Genomic DNA, 15,996 nt, shown 5'->3' on the forward strand with positions numbered 1-15,996 from the left:
GAGCACTGCCAATGACATCCAAGAAAAGACGAAAATACTTTCAGTCAGGAACACAATCACTCGCAGATCGAAATGGCGTTCTCCTGTCACTATGAGATAGATTCCATTAGTGAAAAAATAGAATGATAAAATATGAAATAATTGTAGTTTTAAAAATAGAATTATCAAAGTCATTTAAGTATCTCTTACTTGATTTTAATATCAATTCAGTCATCAGTGCGATAGACGTCACTACATTCAGTCCAGAGGTACCAAACATGTACACTACTCCATATGGAACTTCTGTGATAGGAAAATAAAATGGAAGGAGGTAATCTTCAAGTCACAGCAATGGCAAATCGCCAACATATGATTATATTAACAGAATAGTTTCAATACCATCTTGGAGACTTCTGCCTCATATTTTTTGTAGTAGCCCTATATCATTTGCATCATTACACTGAACACTTCATCGTGAGACAATTTCACAGTTCGGTTGATGGAGGTTGATCGGGTAATCAGTACATCTTGGAAGATAATTAGTTAATGAGTGCATGTACCCTTTATACTTATAGTTTGGATAAGGTGCCTAAGACATCGGGCATTTTCTTTGGTACAGTATCTTAAAGGGCAACAGCTGACCTTCCTGACAATTTTCTCAGTGTAAATCCTGACATTGCCAGTCCATATTAGTAATTCTGAATGAAATAGTTTTTGAAACTGTCACAACCTGGCTCAAGGACCATGACATAGATTGATAAGTTACATGAAACACTTTCATTTCATTCTACTGTATGTCATTCATTCATTCATTCATTCATTCATTCATTCATTCATTCATTCATTCATTCATTTCATTCTATGTCTGTCTGCATGGGAAAGTAAGAAACGTAATTTCAATTCTTTGTATGACCAGCGCATGTAAAGAAATAGACAATAGACTTGACTTGACTAAATAAAAGTCTGGAGATCAGAAAGCATTTTGAGTGGACAGAGGATTTACTGGGTCTGGGTTGGGAATGCACGATATGAACATAAGGTATATGTATCCCTTGGTGCTTGATATGCTAAAACTTTGCAATGCAGCTTCCAACCACATTCAATGCAGAGAACATGCCACTAAATTTACCTAATGTGCTTGTGGGATGGTCCAGGAAAACAAGGGATGACAGTAAAGACAGCAGCATCATTACACTTAAAAATCCAACGCGGTCTGTAGAAAAACAAACACAAGTCATGAAAAGATTCCATCAGAATTAGAGGCGTATGGATAAATGGTATGATGACAATACAGAGTGATGTGGAGTTCAGTATAAAGGTAATTGTGCACTGTATGTCTGTGATCCGTCCTTAGGCAACCTGCTCCCATCTTACCCCCATCTTGGTCCTTCATATTCCAAATTTGATTTATTCACCATACTAGACATTTAATATGTAGTAAATGTCCAGACAGATCATTTTAAAGTAAGAAAGTAAATACATGACAATACATAATACAGGGGTGCGTTTCCGCATTGTTAGCTTTGAACTACAGATGTACTTTGTAGTTAACTACTTACTTTAAGGCGATATCCGTGCATTTCTCGAAACCTTACTATTCCCACAGTAAGCCAAAAGTAGTGCGGCTACTTTCCTGAGTCCACACCGCTACTTACTTTCTTGGCATTGCAGTGCGTGACCAAAGAAGCAACAAGAGATAAGCATGATTGCTGAGTCATGATTCAGCTGTTTCCTCAGACGCAATTCAATCGGCATACAGCTAAAAGTATATTATTAGTGTGGGATTCATCAGATTCCTAGGACATTTTTTCCACGAACAAATGATATGACGTGAATTTGTGTTCTGAACACTCTCGCAGCTGTATCATCACTTTGTGTGCATGTCGATTGATTTTCATCGCTTTTGCACCACAGGATTAAAAGATATTGACACATTTGTGGTCAAATATGTACTACAAGTTTAGCTAATGGGTGGAGTCACACTCTGAAGTAGACTAGCGCTGTGTGTTACTTGGGGTGGCTGAGGTGATGTCTGGACTCAATGGATCTACTCCAGCTGTATTTCAACTTCACTGTCCAGATACGGATAGGAGGCGCCTCACTTTCAAAGTCACCACTACTTCAGAGTGCACATTACTCCAAGCAGTAGTTACTTCGTGTGCTAACGTTCGAGACACAGGAGTTAGCAACTTTTATAGTATCTACTCTGCAAAGTTGCTAACCGACTAGCTACTTCGCCTTTGAGAAATCTACCCCAGATACGGATAGGAGGCGCCTCACTTTCAAAGTCACCACTACTTCAGAGTGCACATTACTCCAAGCAGTAGTTACTTTGTGTGCTAACGTTCGAGACACAAGAGTTAGCAACTTTTATAGTATCTACTATGCAACATTGCTAACCGACTAGCTACTTCGCCTTTAAGAGATGCACCCCAGGGGTGCGTTTCCGCAATGTTAGCTTTGAACTACAGATGTACTTTGTAGTTATCTACTTACTTCAAGGCGAAATCCGTGCATTTCTCGAAACCTTACTATTCCCACAGTAAGCCAAAAGTAGTGCGGCTACTTTCCTGAGTCCACACCGCTACTTACTTTCTTGGCATTGCAGTGCGTGACCAAAGAAGCAACAAGAGATAAGCATGATTGCTGAGTCATGATTCAGCTGTTTCCTCCTAAATTCAGTGCGTGAAGTAGAAAGCAATAGTGTACAACCACCACCAGCACATTTGATTGGATGTCACGACACCGTGACTCCGCTGTTTCCTCCACAACACACCTTGTAATTTCTTTGTGAAAAAACACGGCCGTGGCATTACAATCTGACACCGTCCGCACCAATAATGCAGTATTATCTGCATGCCGATTGGATTTCGTTTCATTCCGAGGTGTAATTTGTAAAATATTTGGACAATAAAGTTGTGGTTACTCCCAGAAAATCGCCTGTTAAAGTGTCATATCCCTGAAATATTTTCAAGTGGATTTCATTACATAGCCTAGTGGTATTCATGCTTGCATCCCAATGGGAAAATAGAAGCCACGCCGGTTCGAATCCATATGGTTGCAGTGCCACAATTTTGGAAATATCTGGCAGAAATAGATAATTTATGTTGTGCATTACCAACACACACGTGCAGCCAAGGGAAAATGTGTTACACTGTAGGGTCCAAAACACGATTTCACGAGTTGTTGTCAACATGCTGCACACTGGTTTCGAACCCGCGTGGCTCGCGTCTTCCCATTGATAGGCAAGCGTAAATACCCCTAGGCTATGTAATGAAATTCGCATCACAAAAATTTCCGTACTTGACACGTAAGCCAGTGCATTTCCGGGAGTAACCAATACTTTCTTATCTAAATATTTCACAAATTACACATCGAAATGAGACGCAATTCAATCGGTATACAGCTAAAAGTATATTATTAGTGTGGGATTCATCAGATTCCAAGGATATGACGGTTTTTTTTCACGAACAAATGACATGATGTGAATTTGTGTTCTGAACACTCTCGCAGCTGTATCATCACTTTGTGTGCATGTCGATTGATTTTCATCGCTTTTGCACCACAGGATTAAAAGATATTGACACATTTGTGGTCAAATGTGTACTACAAGTTTAGCTAATGGGTGGAGTCACACTCTGAAGTAGACTAGCGCTGTGTGTTACTTGGGGTGGCTGAGGTGATGTCTGGACTCAATGGATCTACTCCAGCTGTACTTCAACTTCACTGTCGAGATACGGATAGGAGGCGCCTCACTTTCAAAGTCACCACTACTTCAGAGTGCACATTACTCCAAGCAGTAGTTACTTCGTGTGCTAACGTTCGAGACACAGGAGTTAGCAACTTTTATAGTATCTACTCTGCAAAGTTGCTAACCGACTAGCTACTTCGCCTTTGAGAAATCTACCCCAGGTGTGTTGTGTTTGCTCCGCAAGAGGAGCAGTCCCCCCCCCATTACCACAGAGCAAGTCAGAGGCGCACTGAGACGGCTTAAGCCGAAAGTCAACGAACCAGATGGTGTTAGCGCCAGACTTCTCAACACCTATGCAGGAGTGCGTTTCTGGATCGTTGGCATCTTTCTGCAGATGTACTTTGAACATATGTACTTACTTCAAGGCGAAATACGTGCATTTCTCGAAACCTTACCCACAGTAAGCCCAAAGTAGTGTGGCTACTTTCCTGAGTCCACACCGCTACTTACTTTCTTGTCATTGCAGTGCGTGACCAAAGAAGCAACAAGAGATAAGCATGAATAGCCCTTTTGATTGGATGACAACCACATGTGTCTTGCTGAGTCATGATTCAGCTGTTTCCTCCTAAATTCAGTGCGTGAAGTACAAAGCAATAGTGTACAACCACCACCAGCACATTTGATTGGATGTCACGACACCGTGACTCAGCTGTTTTCTCCACAACACACCTTGTAATTTCTTTGTGAAAAAACACGGCCGTGGCATTACAATCTGACACCGTCCGCACCAATAATGCAGTGTTATCTGCATGCCCATTGGGTTTCGTTTCTTTCCGAGGTGTAATTTGTAAAATATTTGGATAATAAAGTAGTGGTTACTCCCGGAAATTCACCTGTTGAACTGTCATATCCCTAAAAAATTTTGCACAAATTTCATTACATAGCCTAGTGGTATTCACGCTTGCATCCCAATGGGAAAACAGAAGCCACGCAGGTTTGAATCCACATGGTTGCAGTGCCACAATTTTGGAAATATCTGGCAGAAATAGATCATTTATTTTGTGCATTACCAACACACACGCGCAGCCAAGGGAAAATGTGTTACACTGTAGGGTCCAAAACACGATTTCACCAGTTATTGTCAACATGCTGCACATTGGATTCGAACCCCTAGGCTATGAAATTAAATGCGCGCCAAAAAAAATGAAGTACTTGACACGTAGAGCAGTGCATTTCCGGGAGTAACCAATACTTTCTAATCTAAATATTTCACAAATTACACATCGAAATGAGACGAAATTCAATCGGTATACAGCTAAAAGTATATTATTAGTGTGGGATTCATCAGATTCCAAGGATATGACATTTTTTTTTCACGAACAAATGACATGACGTGAATTTGTGTTCTGAACACTCTCGCAGCTGTATCATGACTTTGTGTGCATGTCGATTGATTTTCAGCGCTTTTGCACCACAGGATTAAAACCTAGATAGCAAGCTTACATTGAATCGATGTAGAATCAGCATTCCATTGTCGACGCTAAACCATTGAAGCATCAGTTTGCACCCTCGACTAACATTGAAACTATGTTGATTTTGTAACTATGGATCCACGTAACTTCAACTGTATTTCGATACGTGCCTATATTGAAACAACATTGAAATTTCGACGTAACTAAAAATCAATGAGCTTTCAATGTTATTTCAATAGAAAGCCTACCAGAATTATCTGGCTCATATATCCTGCTTCATCTACAGCCAGGATCCATATTTTAATAATATAAAATAATAAATATGAAACACAAGATGTTTATTAAGAAAGATGTTTATTATTTGAATTATTTTAATTACTGTCACCGCGACCGGCACCTCCAGCTCTGTCCGGCGCATAGCGCAGCCATTTCTGCACAGCTTGTGTAAAAACAAGATCATCCATCCCACCAGGCTGTTGAGCGAGGGCATCTGAAACACACAAAATATAGTTTTAATTAAAATGAATCCTAACAACACACATCGGTCCATAAAACTTTTCAAAATATATTGAAAATCCCATATCGTGCAATTTCTGAAAGTTTTGCTTTGATCACATGTTGATTTTCGTTGCATGCATGGTGCGCGGTGCTTGCGGGCCAGGGAATCACTGTGCTAGAGGGCTTTGCGGTTTGAATGGGAGAATGCGTAAAGCAACCTGGGCATGTTCCAGTGATTTTTGCAAGCCTTGTTTGAGATTAATGGACGAGAGCGACGATGTGGCTTGCTAGTGTAGCAAAGTGGAAGTTTGGATGTTAGTTTTCCTAAAATAACAACCATCAAACTGATACTTGTAATTGCACGACTACGCCACTGGGGGACTGCCACCCCAGAATATATTTTGATTTCAACCAATAAGGCACAACAGGTTCGGATAGAATGGACAAGAGACGTACCTTTGTTTAAAGGAATAACAATCTTTTCTTTATTAATACAATTCAAATCAATAGTTAAAACCCTGCGCCGCTGAGATAAAAACAGTAGTGTTCATTGGAACGGGGTTGGCTGACACAGGATAAAAGGGGTTCACCGAGCTAGGCCAGCCGGGCAAGCTACTAGCTGAGAATTTTTAGTTCACCACTCGTGCACAAAACCAAGGGCCCATGGTAAACGCCAGTCACACACACGCGCATAGGCTCACTACGCTATGTAAGTGATTAAATGACAATACGTGTGGATATCCACTACACACAGAGTAAATCCGTATAATCACACTCAAAACTACTAGTCTACTGTATGGCCGCCCGACTAGAGCAGCGTACATGGGCCTAGAACTGTGACAGCCAAACCCCGTACAATGACAAGTGACAAGCTAAAGCGGCGGACAGGCAAAAGAAAATGAAACAAACAAACAAAACAGAAAGGCTAAACAATTTCGTAAGGGCAAAACAGCGGTGAGCTAGTAGGCTACTGCCCACCGAACGTCACCATAAGACCCTCGATGATCCTCTGAGGTGTCTATGAATCAGGTGAACGAACAGACAGGTTAACAGTCAGGCACATATTACACAAAGGGTGACATAACAAAAAGGATCTTTAGAATACACGCTCACCTCTGCCACAACACCGACAAGGACTGCGTCCAGAATCGACTGGCAGGTAGGACGCCACGGGGATCTCTGGCTACTCAGCCTGGTAATTAAAAGCGTTTGTTTACTACACAACTTCTAAATGTTTGATAGCATCTAGAAATATAGTGGTGACACATACCTTACTCAAAATCAGCTGCAAGGCCACAGGGTAGGCCATCAGAATACTGGCGCACCGGGAGAGCTCCTAGGAGCCTTACTATCCCAGCTGATTTTATAAAAACAATGGCATTGTTGCCAATTACGCACTAGCCACTGAGCTACCAGGGATTCCCGTGACGTCATTAGTGTATGGCAACTGCTGAAGGACACACTACATTGCACTGGACAGTGCAACCTGTTACATTTTCCCCCAGCGTTTTTGTCGTCGTCCCGACGACACAACAAAAAAACAACACACTAATGACCAACCCCAAAAATACCCCGATGCAGGTTAACCATGGTACCGGGTCATGGGATCACCATTTCTTTCGCACGCACACACAGGCAGCTTTCACATTCACACATCGCAGGCAGACAGGTGCACTTTCACACGGCGCCCAACTGCAGACAGGCCAGGCAGAGAACTAGTGTCGCTCTGGACAAATCACACACTGGTGGGTCCACAGCACAAACACAGGGCAGACCCACCCATTCACACTGGTAGGTTACGCACAAGCATCTGGGAAGGCAGGTGCATAGCCTACACACAAGCAGATGCATTCAGACACAGGCAACCGTACGCACATGCACATACTCCATGGCATGCGTATCCGTACGCACACCCTCCTTGATCACCACTCACACTGACATTCCATTCTATGAAGTAAAACACAATTGGATCATCATCATCAAGGCGACGCACACACACATGCACACACATTGCAGGAGGACACAGTATGAACTTGAGGGAGTGGGCATGGGTGGCCAGCTCCTCACGCCCGGCCACACCCCACCCGAACAGCGAGTCCTCTGCTCTGGAGACGGCTGTCCTTCTGTGGGTTGACGTGGGGAAGGCCGTCCATTGCCCCCCCGCTGTGCTGCCGGTGATGGCTGTGCTCGGGATGGCGCTCGTACACCATCACAGTCCCGTGCAAAATGCCCCGGCTCATGGCACCGCCAGCATCTGATGGGGCTTGCCTGCGACCTTGGTGGAGACCGATGCAAAGCGTCCACCCACTGTGATATCTGTTGCAACTGCTCCTGTTGCCGCCTCATGGTGTTCTTTATCTCCCGCCACTCCTGGGAATCGTCTTCCATGTTGGTCAGGAAGGCCACGACAGTGCACAGGGAGATGGGGGAGATGGTCACAGCGCTCTGCTGCTCGGCACCCCACGCTGTGCCCACCGCTGTTTTGCCCCTAATTAAAACCAGCCTTTCAAAAAAAAAAAAAAACCTCAAAACTAACAAAAGGACATGTCTCTTTGTTCCATCTATCTCTGCCGACTAGAAGCCAAAATGTAGCAAAGTGGAAGTTTGGACGTTACTTTTCCTAAAATAATAACCATCAAACTGATACTTGTAATTGCACGACTACGCCACTGGGGGACTGCCACCCCAGAATATATTTTGATTTCAACCAATAAGGCACAACAGGTTCGGATAGAATGGACAAGAGACGTACCTTTGTTTAAAGGAATAACAATCTTTTCTTTATTAATACAATTCAAATCAATAGTTAAAGCCCTGCGCCGCTGAGATAAAAACAGTAGTGTTCATTGGAACGGGGTTGGCTGCCACAGGATAAAAGGGGTTCACCGAGCTAGGCCAGCCGGGCAGGCTTACTAGTTGAGAATAAATTAGTTCACCACTCGTGCACAAAACCAAGGGCCCATGGTAAACGCCAGTCACACACACGCGCATAGGCTCACTACGCTATGTAAGTGATTAAATGACAATACGTGTGGATATCCACTACACACAGAGTAAATCCGTATAATCACACTCAAAACTACTAGTCTACTGTATGGCCGCCCGACTAGAGCAGCGTACATGGGCCTAGAACTGTGACAGCCAAACCCCGTACAATGACAAGTGACAAGCTAAAGCGGCGGACAGGCAAAAGAAAATGAAACAAACAAACAAAACAGAAAGGCTAAACAATTTCGTAAGGGCAAAACAGCGGTGAGCTAGTAGGCTACTGCCCACCGAACGTCACCATAAGACCCTCGATGATCCTCTGAGGTGTCTATGAATCAGGTGAACGAACAGACAGGTTAACAGTCAGGCACATATTACACAAAGGGTGACATAACAAAAAGGATCTTTAGAATACACGCTCACCTCTGCCACAACACCGACAAGGACTGCGTCCAGAATCGACTGGCAGGTAGGACGCCACGGGGATCTCTGGCTACTCAGCCTGGTAATTAAAAGAGTTTGTTTACTACACAACTTCTAAATGTTTGATAGCATCTAGAAATATAGTGGTGACACATACCTTACTCAAAATCAGCTGCAAGGCCACAGGGTAGGCCATCAGAATACTGGCGCACCGGGAGAGCTCCTAGGAGCCTTACTATCCCAGCTGATTTTATAAAAACAATGGCATTGTTGCCAATTACGCACTAGCCACTGAGCTACCAGGGATTCCCGTGACGTCATTAGTGTATGGCAACTGCTGAAGGACACACTACATTGCACTGGACAGTGCAACCTGTTACAATAGCTTCGCCTCTTTCAAGGCGACCTTTCACCAAGCTAGAGATCAGACAAGATGGAAGACCAACTCAACAATTGAATGAAAATGTGGAAAGGTGGAAGACGGTGGAAAGGCATTTCAAGATAAAAATCCGCTATTATCCGCTTTATGATGATATCCACCCATGGATCATGGAACAAGTCATCCACCGGGGCAGACAGCGGATTTGTCAGCTTTACAAATCTGATTAAGTCAGCCTATCGACATCAAAATTCTGCAGCACACTTGAAAGCAATGGTCTGTTTGAAAACCACTGGGGACTCAATAGTTGACCACCTGTTAGACAAGCAGCGCCTTTAATGACAGCCCACAACAAAGTGAATCAGAGGGATCCTGAAATGTCATCAATGCCGTGGCTGTTTTTTTGGAGTTATTATGCATGCTGTAAAAGATGGGTACACACTAATGCGTCGACCATTCCGGAGTGTGAGGACGTTTTTATGAGTGAAAGGAATGCAGCAGGTAGGCTAATATGACTTATTTCCTAGTAGTGGCTAGCAGTGATATGACAGTGATATGGCGGTAATTTAAATAAACAATCGTTTTATGCCTCTTGCTGTCTGTGCAATTTCTTGCACTGTGCTTAATGGAATTGACGTTTTAATCTGGTGCTGTCCACTTTTCCTTTTGATTTCGACTGTAAATTTGTCAGAGTTGGTTGGCTACGAGCATATGGGGCGAGTACAGTTAGACCTCACTCGGACAGATACCGCTTCAAAACCAGTCACTGTCATATTACACCAATGCATGCTTTTGAATTTCTTGTGCTTATTTAAGCACTCTGCTATGCGATGCTGTGTCCACTTAACACTTCTCCCGCATCTCTCGCTTCGTATGATTTTATGATTTCCTGCCTCTTAATATGTCTACGAGATTTTCTGTAGCTGCTACCAGGCTAGGCATTTCGCTCTGCCCGAATAAAAGAAGTTGTGTTGTGGGCATCCAGAAAATATCATGGGTAACGCTGAGGATTACTACAACCGTTAGTGTATGTACTTTTGGTATCATTTCACTTTTGCAGTGTGATGGACATCCACTGTACAGGATGGAAACGTGCCATAGATTGTAGAGAATAACTGAAAGGTGCAGTTGGTATTGGTGGAATGCATAAGCTCATTTCTGGCTAGCTACTGCTATCGGGACCTTTTGTCTGCGACCTCACACTCTCAAGCCGGACCGTGACCAGAAGGTGGCGAGTTCGAGAAACTGTCAATGACCTTCACACATGCAGCGTTTCATTCAAAATCAGTCTGCCTTGCTCGCTGATCATGTGTAAAGGCAAAAGGATCTACAGTGCAGTGCAGTGCAGCAGGTTTAAGTTTATTACGTTTTAAGTGTGTGTTCCAGCAACTGACACCAGTACACGTACTGCTAGCTGCAGTTCACAGAATGGCTGCAGTATAAAGCTCGCTAGCCGGCTAGCCTGTTTCATTCAGCTTGTGTTGCCGATCGTAGGTGATCGGAGGAAATCGACCGTGACCGCACCAGACGCTCTCAATAGGAAAACTGTGGCCGTTTATGGATCGCGGGACACTTACTGTGTAAAAGTATGAAAGTCTGCTTACCTGTAATTGTTCCTGGATCCGAGCGTGCGCCACTCTTTGTCTCGTCCCGTTCAGCAACGACTGATAACTTCAATCTTTCCCGGTAAACTACATATCGATGGCCTTTCGATCATACGTGATTACCCGATCAACACAAAATCAATGACTTTTCAACATGACTGTTATCACCCGGTAAACCAAATATCAATGATACATCAATCATAATAAGGACGACCATGAATCAATGTTGTTTCAATATCATTGCTGTCAACTTTATTTTAGGTCGGGTTACATCGGTTTAACAATGGTGATTCAACATCTATTTTGCATCAATATTTCAATGTCGACCATTCTGATGATTCAGATGGAAAATCAATATCTATTCAATGTCAGCTTGCTATCTGGGAAGATATTGACACATTTGTGGTCAAATATGTACTACAAGTTTAGCTAATGGGTGGAGTCACACTCTGAAGTAGACTAGCGCTGTGTGTTACTTGGGGTGGCTGAGGTGATGTCTGGACTCAATGGATCTACTCCAGCTGTACTTCAACTTCACTGTCCAGATACGGATAGGAGGCGACTCACTTTCAAAGTCACCACTACTTCAGAGTGCACATTACTCCAAGCAGTAGTTACTTTGTGTACTAACGTTCGAGACACAAGAGTTAGCAACTTTTATAGTCTCTACTATACAACATTGCTAACCGACTAGCTACTTCGGCTTTGAGAGATGCACTATGCAACATTGCTAACCGACTAGCTACTTTGCCGTTGAGAGACGCACCCCAGAAGAGCTAGCTGAGCCACTGCAACACATTTTCAGTAGGAGCCTGCATGTGAGTAAGGTGCTCACACAGTGGAAAACCTCCTTCATGCCTCAGTCCTGCACCCAAAAAGCTACACCCCCAAAGAACTGAACGATTACAGACCGGTCGCCCTCACATCACATATAATGAAGACATTTGAGCATGTTCTGCTGCTCAACATACCGAAACCTCAAGTTCACCATTCACTAGACTCAATTTGCCTACCTGGAGAATGTGGGAGTAGGGGAGGTAACACTTTATTATCTATTAGCACTAATACATACAATATCAATGCCTGCATAAGTACCTTGTAAGTCATGTATTAAGCAAACGCTAAGGCCTACTAGGTCCTTAATAAGGTTAAATTGGTAATAAATCCCTTATTGTGCATGAACAAGACATTTGCGAATACATGCCTAACAAAGGTTTGATTTTGCCTTGTACATGCCTTACAAGTTACTTATACAGGGACATTGTATGTATTAGTGCTAATAGATGTATCCCTAAAATAAAGTGTTACCGTATACGGGATGCTATCCTGTATCTGCTGCACAAGGTGCATTCTCACCTGGATAAAGGACGCAGTGCAGTGAAAATCATGTTATTTTATTCCTCCAGTGCCTTCAACACAATCCAGCCACTACTGCTTAAGATGGGAGTGCAGACAGGGCTGGTGAACTGGATTACAGACTACCTAACAGAACGCCCCCAGTTCATCAGACTGGGTGACTTCACATCAGGGACTGTAGTCAGCAGCACGGGAGCTCTACAAGGAACAGAGCTCTCCCTGGTGTTGTTCACCCTCTACACCACTGACTTCAACTACAACTCGGAGACCTGCCATATGCGAAAGTTCTCAAACACCACCATTGTTGGATGTGTTAAAGATGGGCAGGAGGGGGAGTACAGAGAAATCAAACAAACAAAAACACCTGACAGCAAGGGATCAAGGATATCTGGACTTCCATAACTCCTGCCATTGACTTCAATGTTAAACGCATCATGGCAGTGATTAAGACAAAGACAGTCCTAACCAAGTATTGAACATTGACATGTTATGTAGAAAGTACCAAATTCTAACTTTCAACATTGATTCAAATTAGGGCAAACAATGTTGGAATGTGGAATCTGAAGAAGACCTCAAGGTCAAAACATTGTTTGAAAGAAATGCAAGGATTTTCATTGACTTAAAACTAAAATGTAATAAGTCAGAAACCGAAATTGATCCCACTTTGTTGCATTGCACATGTAGGACGACTCATTCTGATTATCATCTTGAAAAAATCTTTGCTTTTATTTTCCAAAATGTGTTTTTCAAAGACATAGCACCAGCAATTGCAAACTGATAATTTTGTATTACTTTATATTCACACATACCTTCAGATATTTCGAAGACAGAATGGGTTGGATGTAAAATTACAACACATTTAGCAACAAGAAGAGTGAACAGTGCAGTTATCCAAAGGACTCCTGAAAATGGAGAACATTATTTATATTTGTTATTTGCTCCTCATACTGTACATGGAATGGAAGTGTTAACAATCTGACAAATTTCAAAAGTTTGATTCCTTAAAGGCATAATATGTTGCATTGTGGCCACAGAAGGTAGTGCAACAACAGTTGTTTATCTCTGGTCAAAGAGGTTCATACACAATATTGCTTCCACTTTCTGGGTTTAACCAGATATTATTAACAGCTACATGCCACTAGCCACATCAGTTGTGGTTCACACAATGAGATGTCTTCAACTTTCACAAAAAAGGATCAAGGACCAGCAACAGGTCTACGAAGAAAAAGGGGAAGGCAGAGCCTTAATGTCCCACAGCCCAACCATTCATTTTAAAATAGCTGAGGAAGAGGAGTAAGGTCCTATTCACATGTTTGTAAAGTTGAATATATCTTAGTCAAACAGAATACTTTGCATTGGTGGTGGTAGTAAAAGATTGTATTTGTGAATGAGTATCTTAATTTTAGGTAGTTAACTACTACAAAAATGACATATTATAGGCTACCTTTCACATTTTAAGCATTCTAAATGTGTTCAGAATGGATCACTGTACTTACCTCCATGTCTGATTTTTTTAAACAAGGAGGGTAGCTTTATCAGTCCTAAGAAAAGCCCATCCATTAAAGGTGCCATAGAAGGAAGATAAAACGCTGCCAATAAAAATGTAAAATTAGTCTACTGCATACACAATATTGGGGAGTGATGAGTTAGGGCCAGGATATGGTTGCCATCTCACATGTATCTGTGTACCATGACTTACCATACTTTCCCAACACAACACAAACTTGAATGACACAGTCTTGTGATCATGCATACATTTTTGTTACAAGTAAGGGTACATATGCTTCAGGGAACTCTTGCATATGAGACAAGGAGTTAAGTTCTTTAAGCTAAAAATCCTTTATTTTAAACTGGGGCATAGTCTAAAAACGCAGACCGGTTTCAACCACACCGGGTCTTCATCAGGGCTTGACAAGAAAGAGTTCATATTGGGTGAACTATTTATCAGTTTCGCTGGGTCACATGCAGGGCCACGCACCCCTTCTATTGCAGTTTAAATACCTCTTTTTTTATTTAACAGAATAATGAGCACATCTTCCAGCACCAAGTAACCTAAACATAATAGACCTATCTAAATGTTTGCTGTGCATTTCTTAGGCTATAGTATACAATAATAATAATAATAATAATAACAATAATAATAATAATAACAATAATAATAATAATAATAACAATAATAAGTATTGTTGTTGTTGTTGTTGTTGTAGTTGTTATTATTATTATTACATTATCAGGGGGGCCTCCCTAAACCTTATGCTCAGGGCCCCCAAAACCTTAGCAGCGGTCCTGGTCAGATGATACTGTAGTAAACAAGTCTCATTCAATATATACTTAAAGGGGTATGCCACTATTTTGGGGCTTAATACAGTTAAAATCGTTGGCTGGGGTTTATAAAGGTTGTAAAGTGTCTTATTTTTCATGTAAGCCGTTGTCTTGCTTTAAAACAAGTTAAAAGAGGGAGTATATTGCATGCTACACGGATCCATTGACTTTCACTAGCTTAGCGACATGCTCCCTCTTTTAACTTGTCTTAAAGCAAGACAACGGCTTACATGAAAAATATAAACCTTTATAAACCCCAGCCAACGATTTTAACTGTATTAAGCCCCAAAATAGTGGCATACTCCTTTAACTAAATGTATACTAGATAGCCAATATGCAATCATATTTACATCACCATAAAATAAACTGAGTAAGGTTGTACATTAATATCAATTAATATACAGTATGTCTAACTTAGACATACTGTATATTAATTGATAAAGTGGTGTTAAGTAGCCTAATAATTATTAGGTATTAGGTAATTAGATACTTCACTGTTAATTGTGGCTCCTTATTTGGAATTGTTAACCAGGCTTGATTTAATAAAAAAAATACACATTATGAACATAATACGTACATCTAAGATATAGTCCTCCCTTGATTTGAAACATATTTCTTTATAGAAATTGTCAGCTATGACACCAATGCCTCTTTTCCACTGCTGGTTTTCTCGACACAGCACGACTCAGCCTCCACTTTTTGCTTTGCGATTGACCTGTGTCATGCCTATTCGAAAAGCAAAAAGTGTCGGCCAAGACGCGCTTTGTCGAAATGTGGGCCTACCAGAAAACCAGCAGTGGAAAAGAGGCACAAGTAAATTCTATGCCATCCCATGTCAACACATATCCGTAAGTAATGGGCTTTGAGATGGATGTTCAGCTCCCTCTCCCAATGTTCAGCAGTATTAATTTCCCTGTTGAAAAACCCTCTTACTCTAAATTTGCTCATCAGTCCTCTGCAGTCCTTTGATATCACAGTTTCCATCAGAACGGGTCAGTTAAGGACAGATTATGGCATTTCCCAGGATGGATTACTGCACAGTCCTACCAGGCCCAGGCCCAGGGACCCAAGAGCCAAGGGGGCCCTGAAGCCTTGGCCTCTGTGTTTCATACTTTTAGCAACTGTATTTTCAAAATGTCCTTGTGTAGAAGACCCCAAAACCTCAACAACATAGAGTCTCTAAAACCCTCAAAAATGTTTGGAAAACAGCAGCACCCATGGAGGGGGGCCCTGTCTTGTTGTCTGGCCCAGGGGCCCATGGAGTCATAATCAGCCTCTGATGAT

General features: G+C 42.1%; 1 long non-coding RNA gene across 1 annotated transcript; it reads right to left on the reverse strand.

The window, feature by feature from the left end:
• Positions 1–1,194, reverse strand: LOC134443084 (uncharacterized). The gene is made up of 3 exons (XR_010033566.1): positions 1,109–1,194; positions 190–282; positions 1–89 (listed from the first exon to the last, which is right to left on the reverse strand). It is a non-coding gene; the product is annotated as an uncharacterized LOC134443084 (long non-coding RNA).
• Positions 1,195–15,996: the final 14,802 nt, after the last annotated feature.

The sequence above is a fragment of the Engraulis encrasicolus genome, unplaced genomic scaffold (genome assembly GCF_034702125.1).
Source record: "Engraulis encrasicolus isolate BLACKSEA-1 unplaced genomic scaffold, IST_EnEncr_1.0 scaffold_286_np1212, whole genome shotgun sequence".
Taxonomy (NCBI): Eukaryota; Metazoa; Chordata; class Actinopteri; order Clupeiformes; family Engraulidae; genus Engraulis; species Engraulis encrasicolus.